Source organism: Dama dama, chromosome X, assembly GCF_033118175.1.
Source record: "Dama dama isolate Ldn47 chromosome X, ASM3311817v1, whole genome shotgun sequence".
NCBI lineage: Eukaryota > Metazoa > Chordata > Mammalia > Artiodactyla > Cervidae > Dama > Dama dama.
In genome coordinates, this window is record NC_083714.1 from 56,678,252 (window position 1) to 56,692,659 (window position 14,408).

A 14,408-nucleotide genomic window follows, 5' to 3' on the forward strand; every position below is an offset into this window, starting at 1 on the left:
TGACCTTATTGAATCCCCTTGCTTTTTCTGTGATCCAAACACTAATTAAGGTTTACCTATTAAAACTAAATGACTAAATACACATTCCTTTTTTTTTTTGTATTATTTTTCTTTCTCTCTTTTTCAAGCTATCATCTACCAACTGTTACATTCCTGGGCACTTGCCATCTTCTTATACAAGAATTAAATTATGCCCATGCCAGTTTCTGACCTTTGACACCCACCTAAAACAGTTAAGTTTCCAGAGTAGAAAGAAGGAATCTGTACTCTGGGAAAATGTCAGGACCATTTGACAAACAGCTAGATATTTTCAGGAACTGACTTTTGAGTCCAATTCCTGTATCATCTCTTATCTGGAAAAGAAATACGCTTCGTCAAGCTGATGAAAATTCCTCATCAGCATAAATTTCAGGAAAAATAAATGTGCTTGTCTGCATGTTCAAAGTCAAAGATGTACTAGTTATGTGGGTATGTGTGTAAGCTCCAATCAAACAGATTAATTCATGTCAACTAAAGTTTATTGTTTTACTGCCATGCAGCAAGGAATTACAGAGCTTGCCTAGAAAGGAAATCAGAAGGGACAAGTTGGCAGAAAAGTAAGAGGATGTTGAGTGCAACTCTCTTCATGGAGGCATCACAGTAATACTTCTATAAAGGCAGAAGTTTCTCCAGAGCACCGGATGAAGATTAGCAGAAGACCTTGCTCAGAGAGGACTATATGGAATCTAGACATAACTGAGAACAACTGAGGGAAGATGGTAGAAGGAGGATGAGAGGAATAGGACCAATCTTGTGTCTTGCTGTGGGAGGTTGAGAAGCATGGAATAGTTTGAGGACTCAGGCAAGTCATCTCTCTAAACTTTAAATTTCTTTCTATTAAAAAGAAACAAAGTGATGAAGCTGATGAAATATAGTTAGTGTAGAGTGAGAATCAAACAGAGAATGTGTGGTGTGGTCCTATATGCCCGAATATGCAATGCAGGTCAACCAGTGTGCATAGGGCCTGGAAGATGAAACATGGCGTTAGAAAGCCGACCTGGAGGGAAACTGCTTATAACTATGTGGACATGGAATGATGGATCTGGGACAACAAAGTGTGTAGAAAGGAATGCCTTTTGAGAAAGCCCAAACTGACTAAGAAGCAGGACCTTAGGGCTCAGTCACACGGAGGAGATGGCGACATGTTTGAATCCCCCCTCTTCCCACATGCTAAGACCTACTATCAGGCAATAGAGAAAGACTAGCCAGACTTCCACTCATGCTGCTGCCACCACAGGCTAGAAAATGATCTCATTAGGGACATAAGTTTTCTGCCCATGGCTGATGGCTCCTCTGCAAAACTGACACCACCAGGGCTCCTACAGTCCAAGAAGCTGTACCACTTCCTCCAGTGTTCAACAAGGCAGACCCAAGTGTTCCACAAGAGTCTTGGGGTAGGCTCCTCTGGTGACCATATGGAGAGGTTTTCATAAAACTACATCTGAGACCCAGGGTCAGGGAAACTAACAAAAAAAGGATTGAAAACTTTCCCACCAGCTGAGCAAGCTGCAGATCAAATCCACACGATCAATTGTGCAGACTTTCTGTCTATGGGACACATAAAAGGACAATAGATTTCCAATGAATGAAAATGTCCAGGCTCTGGCAACTCTAAGTACAAACAGGAGTTATCCCAGATTAGAGTCTGACCTGTCCCTACTTCAGATCCAGAGTTCAGTTCTCCCCACATTTGGGAGAGCTTTCTGGAGATTTGGAACTGTGCTGTGGCTCATGTTGAGACCAGAACACTGACAGCAGGGACCCTAGGTAACGTTCATTATATTTATGATGTTTCACTATGCTGTGTGGTCGGTTCACTCTTTTTGTCAGTTGTGGACTTTCCTGTTATTATTCTTTCTTATGTGGTGTGCTAAGTTTGTTTAAATCATATATTTATTTTTTGTATGTATATATTGTGTATTTGTTTTCCTGCTATCTGTGCCTTTTGTTGATGTTTCTTGTCATTTTTGTTTTAATAGGTATATGTTTCTATAGTAACTGTGATTTTCTGTTGTTCTGTGGAAAGATCTTGTCATTTTTGTTAGATTTGTTTTCTTTATTCTTCAGGTGGCACTCTGCTCTGGTGTTGTTTTATGTATTGCAAGTTATTTGCTTAGTTCTATTGTTGATTCTGTGTTCTTCCCTATTGTGATTATTGCTTGTGTTATTTTACTTGTTTTATTTTGGTTTCTTACCATTATTCTGTTTCTTTTAATCATCTGTCTAATTTCTTCCTATGTGATCTTGGTTCTCTGACCAGAAGTTTGGCTTGATCATCTAGGGTTTCAGCACTGTATTGAGGATCATAGACCACCAGAGAATTCCTGGCTCCAGTGAATATTAATTGGTGAGAGTCCCTATGAAGGCCTCCATCTGAAACTAACAATTCCACCCAAAAGCCTATACTATCCAGAGCTGATGCCTCACACCACTCAAAAAGCAAGGCAGAAACACAAGCCATATCATCCTCAGATGGGCTGCCTGAAGCCAGACTAAACCTGTGCATACCTGCAAAAGACACCACTGACATGGTCCTGCCATGAGAGAGAGAGGCCTCAGCTGTGGCCTCAAGAATATAGTTGCCAGGTCCTAAACCTCCAAGGACACACAACCACTGGACCACACTTATCCACTCAGAGCACAGACTGGAAGCAAGAACTACAACCCTGTACCCTGGGAAAAAAAGACTGTTAACACAGTGAGATAAACAAATGTGAAGACAGTAAAAAATATGTTGCAGGCAAAGAAACAATGTAAAATAACACAAGACATGATTAAAGAGGAAATAGAAAGTGTCACTGAAAAAGAAGTGAGAGTAACAATAGTAAAGATGATCAAACAACTCAGAAAATAAATGGAGATCATGCATGGAACATTTAAGAAGGGCGTGGAACAATGAAACAGCCACAACAAATGATTAACTGCACAATAACTGGCATAGGTGTACTGTGGGCTGATTCATGCTTTTGTACAGAAGAAGCCAGAACAACATTGGAAAATAATTATCTTCCAATTTAAAAATGAAGTATTAAAAGAAACACAAGCTTTAAATACCATAACAGACCTGACATTTTAATTGATACTTAAGTTGATTTCATGGAAAACCAGCAGAATGCAGTTTCTTCTCAAGGGCAAATGAAATATGTCCAGGATAAGTCACAAACTGGATCACAATTCAATCCTCAGTAAATTTAAGATAATCAAAATTGTATCAAGCATCTTTTTTTAACCACAATATTATGATTTACATGTCAGTTATGTGGGGACCAAAACAAAAACAAACAAACAAAAATATCAAGCAAAAAACCAAAAAACACCAATACATTGAGGCTCATGTATACACCTCTACATGGCTAAAAAATCAATGAAGAAATCAGAGAGAAGAAAAATATATGTGTGTGTGTCTGTGTGTGTGTTTATATTGATACAAACAAGTGACAATATAATGTGATTGCATAAAACTTATGAAACAGGAATAAACATTAAAAGTAAAGACTATAAAAAAGGCATGTCTTAAATAATCAACCTAACCTTACAACTAGAGCAATTAGACAAAGACAAAAAACATACAAAGTGAAAATCAGATTTGGTAAAAAAAAAAAAAAAACATCATAGAGAATAGAACAGGAAAAAAAAAAGATGAAAACAGTAGGAAATATCAATAATAATGAAAGAGGGAGCTAGGAGAGCATAAAGAAAATACATAAATCATGAGCCAGACTCATCAACAAAAAAGGGAGAACACTCAAATCAGTACTGTTAGACATGAGAGAGGAGACGTCATAAGTGACACCACAGGAATATCACAGGATCATAAGAGACTACAACAAACATCTTTAAGCCAATAAATGTAGAATCTAGGAGCCCCAGACAAATTCTTGGAAACTCAACTAGAGGAAAGAGAAAGTATGAACATAGGTTTACGAGCACTAATATTGAAAGTTTAATGAAAAATTTTCCCGTTAACAAAATTCAAGGTCAGGATGGCCTCACAGATAAGTTTTATGAGTCATTAAGAGAAATGTTAACACAGACACTTCTGAAAATCTTTCAAAATACTACAGTAGTAGGCAAACCCGCAAACTCATCCTATGAGTACAGCATCAACCTGATATCAAAGTTAAAGAAAACACAGAAAAGGAAAATCATAGACCAATATCTGTGCATGCAAGAGCAGTGACTGCATGGCACAGGAACGGCACACATGCAGTAACAGCTAATAGGAGAGACCCCAAGTCCAAGGTGAGGAGCTGTGGCTTACCCCATATCCAAGGTGAAGATCAGTGGGTGAGAGGTGCTACCCCATGTCCACAGTCAGAAAAGGTGGCTGTGAGGAGATACTCTACGTACAAGGAGAGGAGAAGTGGCCAGGAAGAGATACCCCACATCCAAGGTAAGAGAAACCCAAGTAAGACAGTAGGCACTGAGACAGGGCATCAGAGGGCAGACAGACTGAAACCACAATCACAGAAAACTAGCCAATCTGATAACAAGGGCCACAGCCTTTTCTAACTCAGTGAAACCATGATGTGTGGGGCCACCCAAGACAGATGGGTCATGGTGGAGAGGTCTGACAGAATGTGGTCCACTGGAGAAGGGAATGGCAAACCACTTCAGTATTCTTACCTTGAGAACCACATGAACAGTATGAAAAAGCAAAAAGATAGGACACTGAAAGATGAACTCCCCAGGTTGGTAGGTGTGTGGAGAAATAACTCCAGAAAGAATGAAGGGACAGAACGACAGCAAAATCAACACCCAGCTGTGGATATGACTGGTGATGGAAGCAAGATCTGATGCTGTAAAGAGCAATACTGCATAGGAACCTGGAAAGTTAGGTCCATGAATCAAGGCAAATTGGAAGTGGTCAAACAGGAGATGGCAAGAGTGAATGTCGACATTCTAGGAATCATCGAACTAAAATGGACTGGAATGGGTGAATTTAACTCAGATGACCATTAAATCTACTACTGTGGGCAGGAATCCCTTAGAAGAAATGGAGTAGCCTTCTACAACTAACACCCAAAAAAGATGTCCTTTTCATTATAGGGGACTGGAATGCAAAAGTAGGAAGTCAAGAAACACCTGGAATAACAGGCAAATTTGGCCTTGGAGTTCAGAACGAAGCAGGGCAAAGGCTAATAGAGTTTTGCCAAGAGAATGCACTTGTCATAGCAAATACCCTCTTCCAACAACAGAAGAGAAGACTCTACACATGGACATCAGAAGATGGTCAATACCAGAATCAGACTTATATTCTTTGCATCCAAGATGGAGAAGCTCTATACAGTCAGCAAAATAAACTGGGAGCTGACTGTGGCTCAGATCATGAACTACTCATTGCCAAATTGAGAAGGAAATTGGAGAAAGTGGGGAAAACCACTAGACCATTCAGGTATGACCTAAATCAAATACCTTTTGATTATGCAGTGGAAGTGAGAAATAGATTTAAGGGAGTAGATATGATGGACAGAGTGCCTGAAGAACTATGGATGAGGATCATGACATCTTACAGGAGACAGGGATCAAGACCATACCCAAGAGAAAGAAATGTGAAAAAGCAAAATGGCTGCCTGAGGAGACTTTACAAATAACTGCGAAAAGAAGAGAAGTGAGAAGCAAAGGGAAAAAGTAAAGATATACCTATTTGAATGCAGAGTTCCAAAGAATAGCAAGGAGAGATAAAAAGCCATCCTCAGTGATCAATGCAAACAAATAGAGGAAAACAATAGAATGGGAAAGACTAGAAATCTCTTCAAGAAAATTAGAGATACCAAGGGAACATTTCATGCATAGATGGGCTCAATAAAGGACAGAAATGGTATGAATCCGACAGAAGCAGAAGATATTAAGAAGAGGTGGCAGGAATACATAGAAGAACTGTACAAAAAAGATCTTCATGACCCAGATAATCACAATTGTGTGATCACTCACCTAGTGCCAGACACCCGGGAATGTGAAGTCAAGTGGGCCTTAGAAAGCACAACTATGAACAAAGCTAGTGGAGGTGATGGAATTCCAGTCGAGCTATTTCAAATCCTAAAAGATGGTGCTGTGAAAGTGATGCACTCAATATGCCAGCAAATTTGGACAAGCCAGCAGTGGCCACAAGACTGGAAAATGTGTTTTCTGTCCAATCCCAAAGAAAGGCAACACCAAAGAATGCTCAAACTACTGCAAAATTGCACTCGTCGGACACAATAGTAAAGTAAAGCTCAAATTTCTCCAAGCCCGGCTTCAGCAATATGTGAACCGTGAACTTCCAGATGTTCAAGCTGGTTATAGAAAAGGCAGAGGAACCAGAGGTCAAATTGCCGACATCTGCTGGATCATCGGAAAAGCAAGAGAGTTCCAGACAACATCTATTTCTGCTTTATTGACTATGCCAAAGCCTTTGATTATGTGGATCATAAAAACTGTGGAAAATTCTGAAAGAGGTGGGAATACCAGACCACCTGACCTGCCTCTGGAGATACCAGAATGCAGGTCAGGAAGCAACAGTTAGAACTGGTCATGGAACAACAGGCTGGTTCTAAATAGGAAAAGGAGTTTATCAAGGCAGTATATTTTCACCCTGCTTATTTAACTTTAATGCAGAATACATCACAAGAAAGGCTGGGCTGGAAGAAGCACAAGCTGGAATCAAGATTGCCGGGAGAAATATCAATAACCTCAGATAGGCAGATGACACCAACCTTACGGCAGAAAGTGAAGAAGAACTAAAGAACCTCTTGATGAAAGTGAACGAGGAGAGTGAAAAAATTGGCTTAAAGCTCGACATTCAGAAAACTAACATCATGGCATCTGGCCATCACTTCATGGCCAATAGATGGGGAAAGAGTGGAAACAGTAGCTGGCTTTATACATTGGGGCTCCACAATCACTACAGATGGTGGTTGCAGCCATGAAATTAAAAGACTGTTACACCTTGGAAGGAAAGTTATGACCAACCTAGACAGCATATTAAAAAACAGAGACTATTTTTGTGTATGGTGTTAGAAAGTGTTCTAGTTTCATTCTTTTACAAGTGGTTGACCAGTTTTCCCAGCACCACTTGTTAAAGAGGTTGCCTTTTTTCCATTGTATATTCTTGCCTCCTTTCTCAAAGATAAGGTGTCCATAGGTACGTGGATTTATTTCTGGGCTTTCTATTTTGTTCCATTGATCTATATTTCTGTCTTTGTGCCAGTACCATAGTGTCTTGAGGACTGTAGCTTTGTAGTAGAGCCTGAAGTCAGGCAGGTTGATTTGTCCAGTTCCATTCTTCTTTCTCAAGATTGCTTTGGCTATTCAAGGTTTTTTTGTATTTCCATACAAATTGTGAAATTATTTGTTCTAGTTCTGCAAAGAATACCGTTGGTAGCTTGATAGGGATTGCATTGAATCTATAGATTGCTTTGGGTAGTATACTCATTTTCACAATATTGAATCTTCCAATCCATGAACACGATATATACTCAAACTGGATTAAAGATATAAATGTAAGACCAGAAACTATAAAACTCCTAAAGGAGAACATAGGCAAAACCCTCTCTGACATAAATCACAGCAAGATCCTCTATGACCCACCTCCCAGAATATTGGAAATAAAATAAAAAATAAACAAATGGGACTTAATTAAACTTAAAAGCTTATGCACAACAAAGGAAACTATAAGCACGGTGAAAACACAGACTTCAGAATGGGAGAAGATAATAACAAATGAAGAAATAGACAAAGATTTAATCTCAAAAATATACAAGCAACTCCTGCAGCTCAATTCCAGAAAAAGAAATGACCCAATCAAAAAATGGGCCAAAGATCTAAAGAGACATTTCTCCAAAGAAGACATACAGATGGCTAACAAACACATGAAAAGATGCTCAACATAACTCGTTATCAGAGAAATGCAAATCAAAACCACAATGAGGTACCATTACATGCCAGTCAGAATGGCTGCTATCCAAAAGTCTACAAGCAATAAATGCTGGAGAGGGTGTGGAGAAAAGGGAACCCTCTTTCACTGTTGGTGGGAATGCAAACTAGTACAGCCATTATGGAGAACAGTGTGGAGATTTCTTAAAAGCTGGAAATAGAACTGCCATATGACCCAGCAATCCCACTTCTGGACATACACACTGAGGAAACCAGATCTGAAAGAGACACGTGCACCCCAATGTTCATGGCAGCACTGTTTATAATAGCCATGACATGGAAGCAACCTAGATACCCATCAGCAGACAAATGGATAAGGAAGCTGTGGTACATATACACCATGGAATACTACTCAGCCATTAAAAAGAATTCATTTGAATCAGTTCTAATGAGATGGATGAAACTGGAGCCCATTATACCGAGTGAAGTATACTAATGCATATATATGGAATTTAGAAAAATGGTAACGATAACCCTATATGCAAAACAGAAAAAGAGACACAGATATACAGAACAGAGTTTTGGACTCTGTGGGAGAAGGCGAGAGTGGGATATTCTGAAAGAATAGCATTGAATGAAGTATACTATCAAGGGTGAAACAGATCACCAGCCCAGGTTGGATGCATGAGACAAGTGCTCAGAGCTGGTGCACCGGGAAGACCCAGAGAGATGGGTTGGAGAGGGAGGTGGGAGGCGGGATCGGGATGGGGAACACATGTAAATCCATGGCTGATTCAAGTAAATGTATGACAAAACCACTGCAATATTGTAAAGTAATTAGCCTCCAACTAATAAAAATAAATGGAAAAAAAGTAAAAAGCAGAGACATGACTTTGCCAATCAGTTTCCGTCTAGTCAAGGCTATGGTTTTTCCCATAGTCATTTATGGGTGTGAGAGTTGCCCTATATACTTAGCACCGAACAATTGATGCTTTTAAACTGTTGTGTTGGAGAAGACTCTTGAGAGTCCCTTGGACTGCAAGGAGATCCAGCTAGTCATCCTAAAGGTGATCAAATCTGGGTGTTCATTGGAAGGACTGATGTAGCTGAAACTCCAGTATTTTGGCTACCTGATTTGAAGGGCTGACTCATTTGAAAAGATCTTGATCCTGGGAAAAATTGAGATTAGGGGCAGAAGTGGATAACAGAAGATGAAATGGTTGGATGGCATCACCTACCCAATGGACATGAGTTTGGGTAGGCTCAGGGAGTTGATGATGGACAGGGTGGCCTGGCGTTCTTGAGTTCGTGGAGTCAAAAAGAATTGGACATGACTGAGGGACTGAACTGTACTGATACTGGAATTGTCTTGTGGTTTTCCCTACTTTCTTCAACTTAAGTCTGAATTTGGCAGTAAGGAGTTTATGATCTGAGCCACAGTATGGCCCCCATCTTGTTTTTGCTGACTGTATAGAGCTTCTCCATCTTTGGCTGCATGAAATATAATCAATCTACTTTTGCTGTGGACCGTCTGGTGATGTCCACCTGTAGAGTCTTCTCTTGTGTTGTTGGAAGAGGGTGTTTGCTATAACCAGTGAATTCTCTTGGCAGAACTATATTGGCTTTTGCCCTGCTTCATTCTGTACTCCAAGGACTAATTTCCCTGTTACTCTAAGTGTTTCTTGACTTTCTACTTTTGTATTCACGTCCCCTGTAATGAAAATGACATCTTTTCTGGGTGTTAATTCTACTAGGTCTTGTACGTCTGCATAGAACCATTCAACTTCAGCTTCTTCAGCATTACTGGTCTGGGTATAGACTTGGAATACCATGATATTGAACGGTTGGCCTTGGAAATGAATGGAGATCATTCTGTCGTTTTTGAGATAGTATCCAAGGACTGCATTTCAGACTCTTTTGTTGACTATGATGGATACTCCATCTCTTCTAAGGTATTCCTGCTCACAGTAGTAGATATAATGGTCATCTGAGTTAAATTCACCCATTCTAGTCCATCTTAGTTTGCTGACTCCTAGAATGTTGATGGTCAGTTTTGCTATCTCCTGTTTGACCACTTCCAATTTGCCTTGATACATGGGCCTAACATTTCAGGTTCCTATGCAATATTGCTCTTTATAGTATTGGAACTTGCTTCCATCATCAGTCACATCCACAGCTGGGTGTTGTTTTTGCTTTGGCTCCTTCTCTTCATTCTTTCTGGAGTTATTTCGACACTGATCTCCAGTAGCATTTTGGACACCTACCGACCTGGGGAGTACATCTTTCAGTGTCCTATATTTTTTTCTTTTAATGTTATTCATGGGCTTCTCAAGGCAGGAATACTGAAATGGTTTGTCATTCCCTTCTCCAGTGGACCACATTTTGTCAGAACTCTCCACCATGACTGAGAGGAGAAGGGGACGATAGAGGATAAGATGGTTGAATGGCATCAGCGACTCAATGGATGTGAGTCTGAGCAAGCTACAGGAGTTGCTCATGGACAGGGAGGCCTGATGTGCTGCATTGTATGGGGTCACAAAGAGTCCGATTCAGTCACATGACTGAGTGACTGAACTGAACTGAACTGAACTGAACTGTGGGTTCTTATCTTTTTCCTTTGCCTGCAAAGTATTTCTCTGGTTTCACATTTCTTTATCTTAGAATGTAATTGTCCTTTCTCCCCAGGGTGCAGGGCTGTAGTTCTTACTTCCGGTCTGTATGCCAAGTGAATAAGTTGTGGTTCAGTGGCTTGTGTGGCTTTGAAGGGAGAGGGAATGGAAGCTATGTTATGGTGGCCACAGCTGAGGCTTCTCTCTATATTTGCAGAACCATGTCAGTTGGTTTCTTTTGCAGGTGTGTATGGGATTAGTCTGACATTAGGCAGCCTGTCTGCTAATGATTCAGCTTATGTTTCTATCTTGCTTGTTGTGTGGCGTGAGGCATTCACTCTGGGTAGGGCAGACAATTGGGAAAAATTGGATCTTAGATTCAGGTTCAGACCTTGATGGGGACTCTGATCATATAATATTCACTAGAGCCAGGTATTCTCTGGTGGTCCATCATCCTGGACTCAGTGCTGACACCCTAGAAGGTCAGGCCCAACTTCTGGTCAAAGAAACAAGATCCCAGTGTAAGAGATTAGAGAGAGAAGGGATAAAAGGAAAACACAGTTGGTAAGAAAACAAAATCAGGAAAAATAAGACAAACAATATTTACAATAGTGAAGAAGACAGAATCAACAAGAGAACTTACCTAATAAGTCAAAAGTCCAAATAATATCAACAGAACAGAGCGCCACCTGAAAGATAAAGAAGACCAATCTGTCAAAAATGATAAGAGCCTCCTCACAAAACAACATCAAATCACAGTTAATATAGAAATATATATCTATTAAAGGAAGAGAAAAGCATCAACAAAAAGGCACAGAAAGTAGGAAAACAAGGTAAATTCAAAATGTATATATACAAAAGTAAAAATATGATTTAAAGTCTTAAAAGACCAAATAAGTAAGAATAATAACAAGAAAGACTACAACTGAGAAAAAGAGTGATTCGACAACAGAACACATCAAAACATTTTAATTATAATAAATGCTACCAAGGGCCTCAGCTCTCAGTGTACTACTGGTCCTCAAGATAAACTACAGCGAAGCTTCACGTCTCCAGGAAGCTCTCCTATGTTGGGAAGATCTGAACACTGGATATGCTATAGGGATAGCTCAGACTCTAATCTGGTTTAAGCACTATGTGTTTTTAGAGCAGCCAGAGCCTGGGCATTTTCTGTTGTGGGAACTCCAACTGTCCTTATATGTATTCCATAGATAGAGTCTGTGTAGTTGATCGTGTGGATTTAATCTGTAGCTTGTTCAGCTGGTGGGAAAAGTTTCAATTCTCTTCCTTAGTGACCCTGCCCCTGGGTCTCAAATGTAATTTTATCACTACCTCTATATGTGGTCACTAAAGGAGTCTTCCCAAGACTCTTATGGAACACTTGTATCTGCCTTGGTGAGCACAGGTGGAGGTGGTACATCTACTTGGACAGCAGGATTCCTGGTGCTACCAGTTGTACAGAGGAGCCAGCAGCCATGGGCAAAATGGGATCCTTTTCTAGCCTCTGGAGGCATGAGTGTGAGTGGTAGTTCTGGCTAGCCTTTCTCTATCCCTGCTAGTAAGTCTGAGAATGTGGGAACAAGGGGGATACAATGGTGTCTCCACATGCTGTGTCTGACTCAGCACTAAGGTCCTGCTTCTTTGGTAGTTTGGGATTCCTTGAAAGGCATTCCCTGCAACCCCTGTCCTCCTCCCTGCTCCATCAGTACATCTCCACATAGTCAACTGCAGTTCTCTCCCAGGATGATTCTCTAAATCCCATATTCCAGCTTCCAGGCCCCATGCACACTGGTTGACCTGCATTGCAGTTAGTGACATGTAGGGCCACACCACACATTCTCAGTGTGATTCTCACTGTATACTAACTATGTTTCATCTGCCTCTTCACCTGGTTTCCTTTAAGTCCAAAGTAATTTGCCTTTAGTAATTTACCTTTAGTTGTCTTGCCTGGATCCTAAATCTCTTCCCTGCTTCTCCATCTCCCACCCCATGGCACACGTTTGGTCCTGTTTCCTCTTGTCCTCATTTTCCCATTTTAACTCAGTTCTTCCCAGTTATGTCTAATAGCCACACGGGCCTCTATGTTGACCAAGGTTTTCTCTTGTATTCAGCTGATGCTTTTGCTGAACTGTTGCCTCTGTAGAAGTATTATTTGTGATTCATTCATGGAAAGAGATGCACTCAACGTCCTCCTACCATTCTGCCAATTTGGAACTTCTGATTTTTTCCAGGCAAGTTCTGTAATCCTTTATTGAATGACAATAAAACAGCAAACTTAAGTTGACATCAATTAATATGTTTGATGGTAGGTTACATGCATACCCACATAACTGGTAAGTCTTTGACTTCCAACATGCAATCAAGCACATTTTCCCCCGAAATTTCTGCTAATGAGGAATTGTCCTCAACATGAAAAAATATAGTTTTATCCCAGTTTAGAGATGATATAAAAATCTGGCCCCAAAGGACAGTTCCTGAAAGTGTCTAGCTATTTGCAGAACTGTCCTGACAGTTCAGCTCCCTCATTTCTGCTCACAAAACTTAACTGTTTTCACTGGGAAATCAAATGTCAAAGACTAGCATGGGCATAAATTAATTGTTGTAGAGATAGATGGCAATTGCTCAGGAAACCCCCATTTAGTAGTTGATTACTTGAAAAAGATAGAGAAACAAACAACCAACCAAAACAAAGCAAAACAGAAAGAAAAAGAAGGCTTATGTACTTGGTAAAACGTAGTTGGTATTTCAACTATAGAAAAAGCATGGGAAATCAATAAAATCATCTCCATTTGCTTCATTGTCACTGCTAATGGTTTGGAAAGTGTGGTTCACTACAAATTGTGGAAAATTCTAAAAGACACAGGAATGCCATTCCACCATACCTGTCTCCTGTGAAACGAGTATTCAGGTCAAGCCATAAGAATTACATTCGAATACGGAAAAATGAACTTGTTCAAAATTTAAAAAGACATGCATCAATGCTATATACTGTCACCTAGCTTATTTAACTTCTGTGCAGAGTACATCAAGGAAACTAACATGCTGGATGAGTCTCAAGCTGGAAACAAAATTTCTGTAAGAAATTTGAAGTAACCTTAGTTCTACAGATGACACAACCCAAATGGCAGAAAGACACTTGCCCCTTGGATGAAAAGCTATGACCAATGAGGACACAAGTTAAAAAGCAGAGTCATCAATGATAAAGGTCCAAATAGTCAAAGCTATGGTTTTTCGAGAAGTCATGTATGGAGCTGAAGGATGGACCACAAGAACTGAGTGCCAAATCATTGAGGTTTTGCAACTGTGAGGCTGGAGAAGACTCTTGAGAGTCCTGTGGACAGCAGAGGTATCAAACAACTCAATCAAGAAAGAAATCAACTGGGACTCTTTGCAGAGGGACTGATGCTGAACTTGAAGAGCCAATAGTTTGGCCATCTGAATCCAAGAGCCAAATCACTGGGAAAGACCCTGAAGCTGGGAAAATTTAGTGCAGGAGGAGAAGGGAACCAAAGAGGACAGTTCAGTTCAGTTCAGTTCAGTCGCTCAGTCATGTCCAACTCTTTGCGACCCCATGGACAGCAACACGCCAGGCCTCCCTGCCCTTCACCAACTTGCAGAATTTATTCAACGTCATGCCCACTGAGTCAGGGATGCCACAAAATGATCTCATCCTCTGTCATCCCCTTCTCCTCCCACCTTGAATCTTTCCCAGTATCAGGGTGTTTTCATATGAGTCAATTCTTTGCATCAGGTGGCCAAAGTATTGGAGTTTCAGTTCCGACATCAGTCCTTCCAATGAACACTCAGGACTGATTTCCTTTAGTATGGACTGGTTGGATCTCCTTGCACTCCAAGCGACTCTCAAGAGTCTTCTCCAACACCACCATTCAAAAGCATCAATTCTTC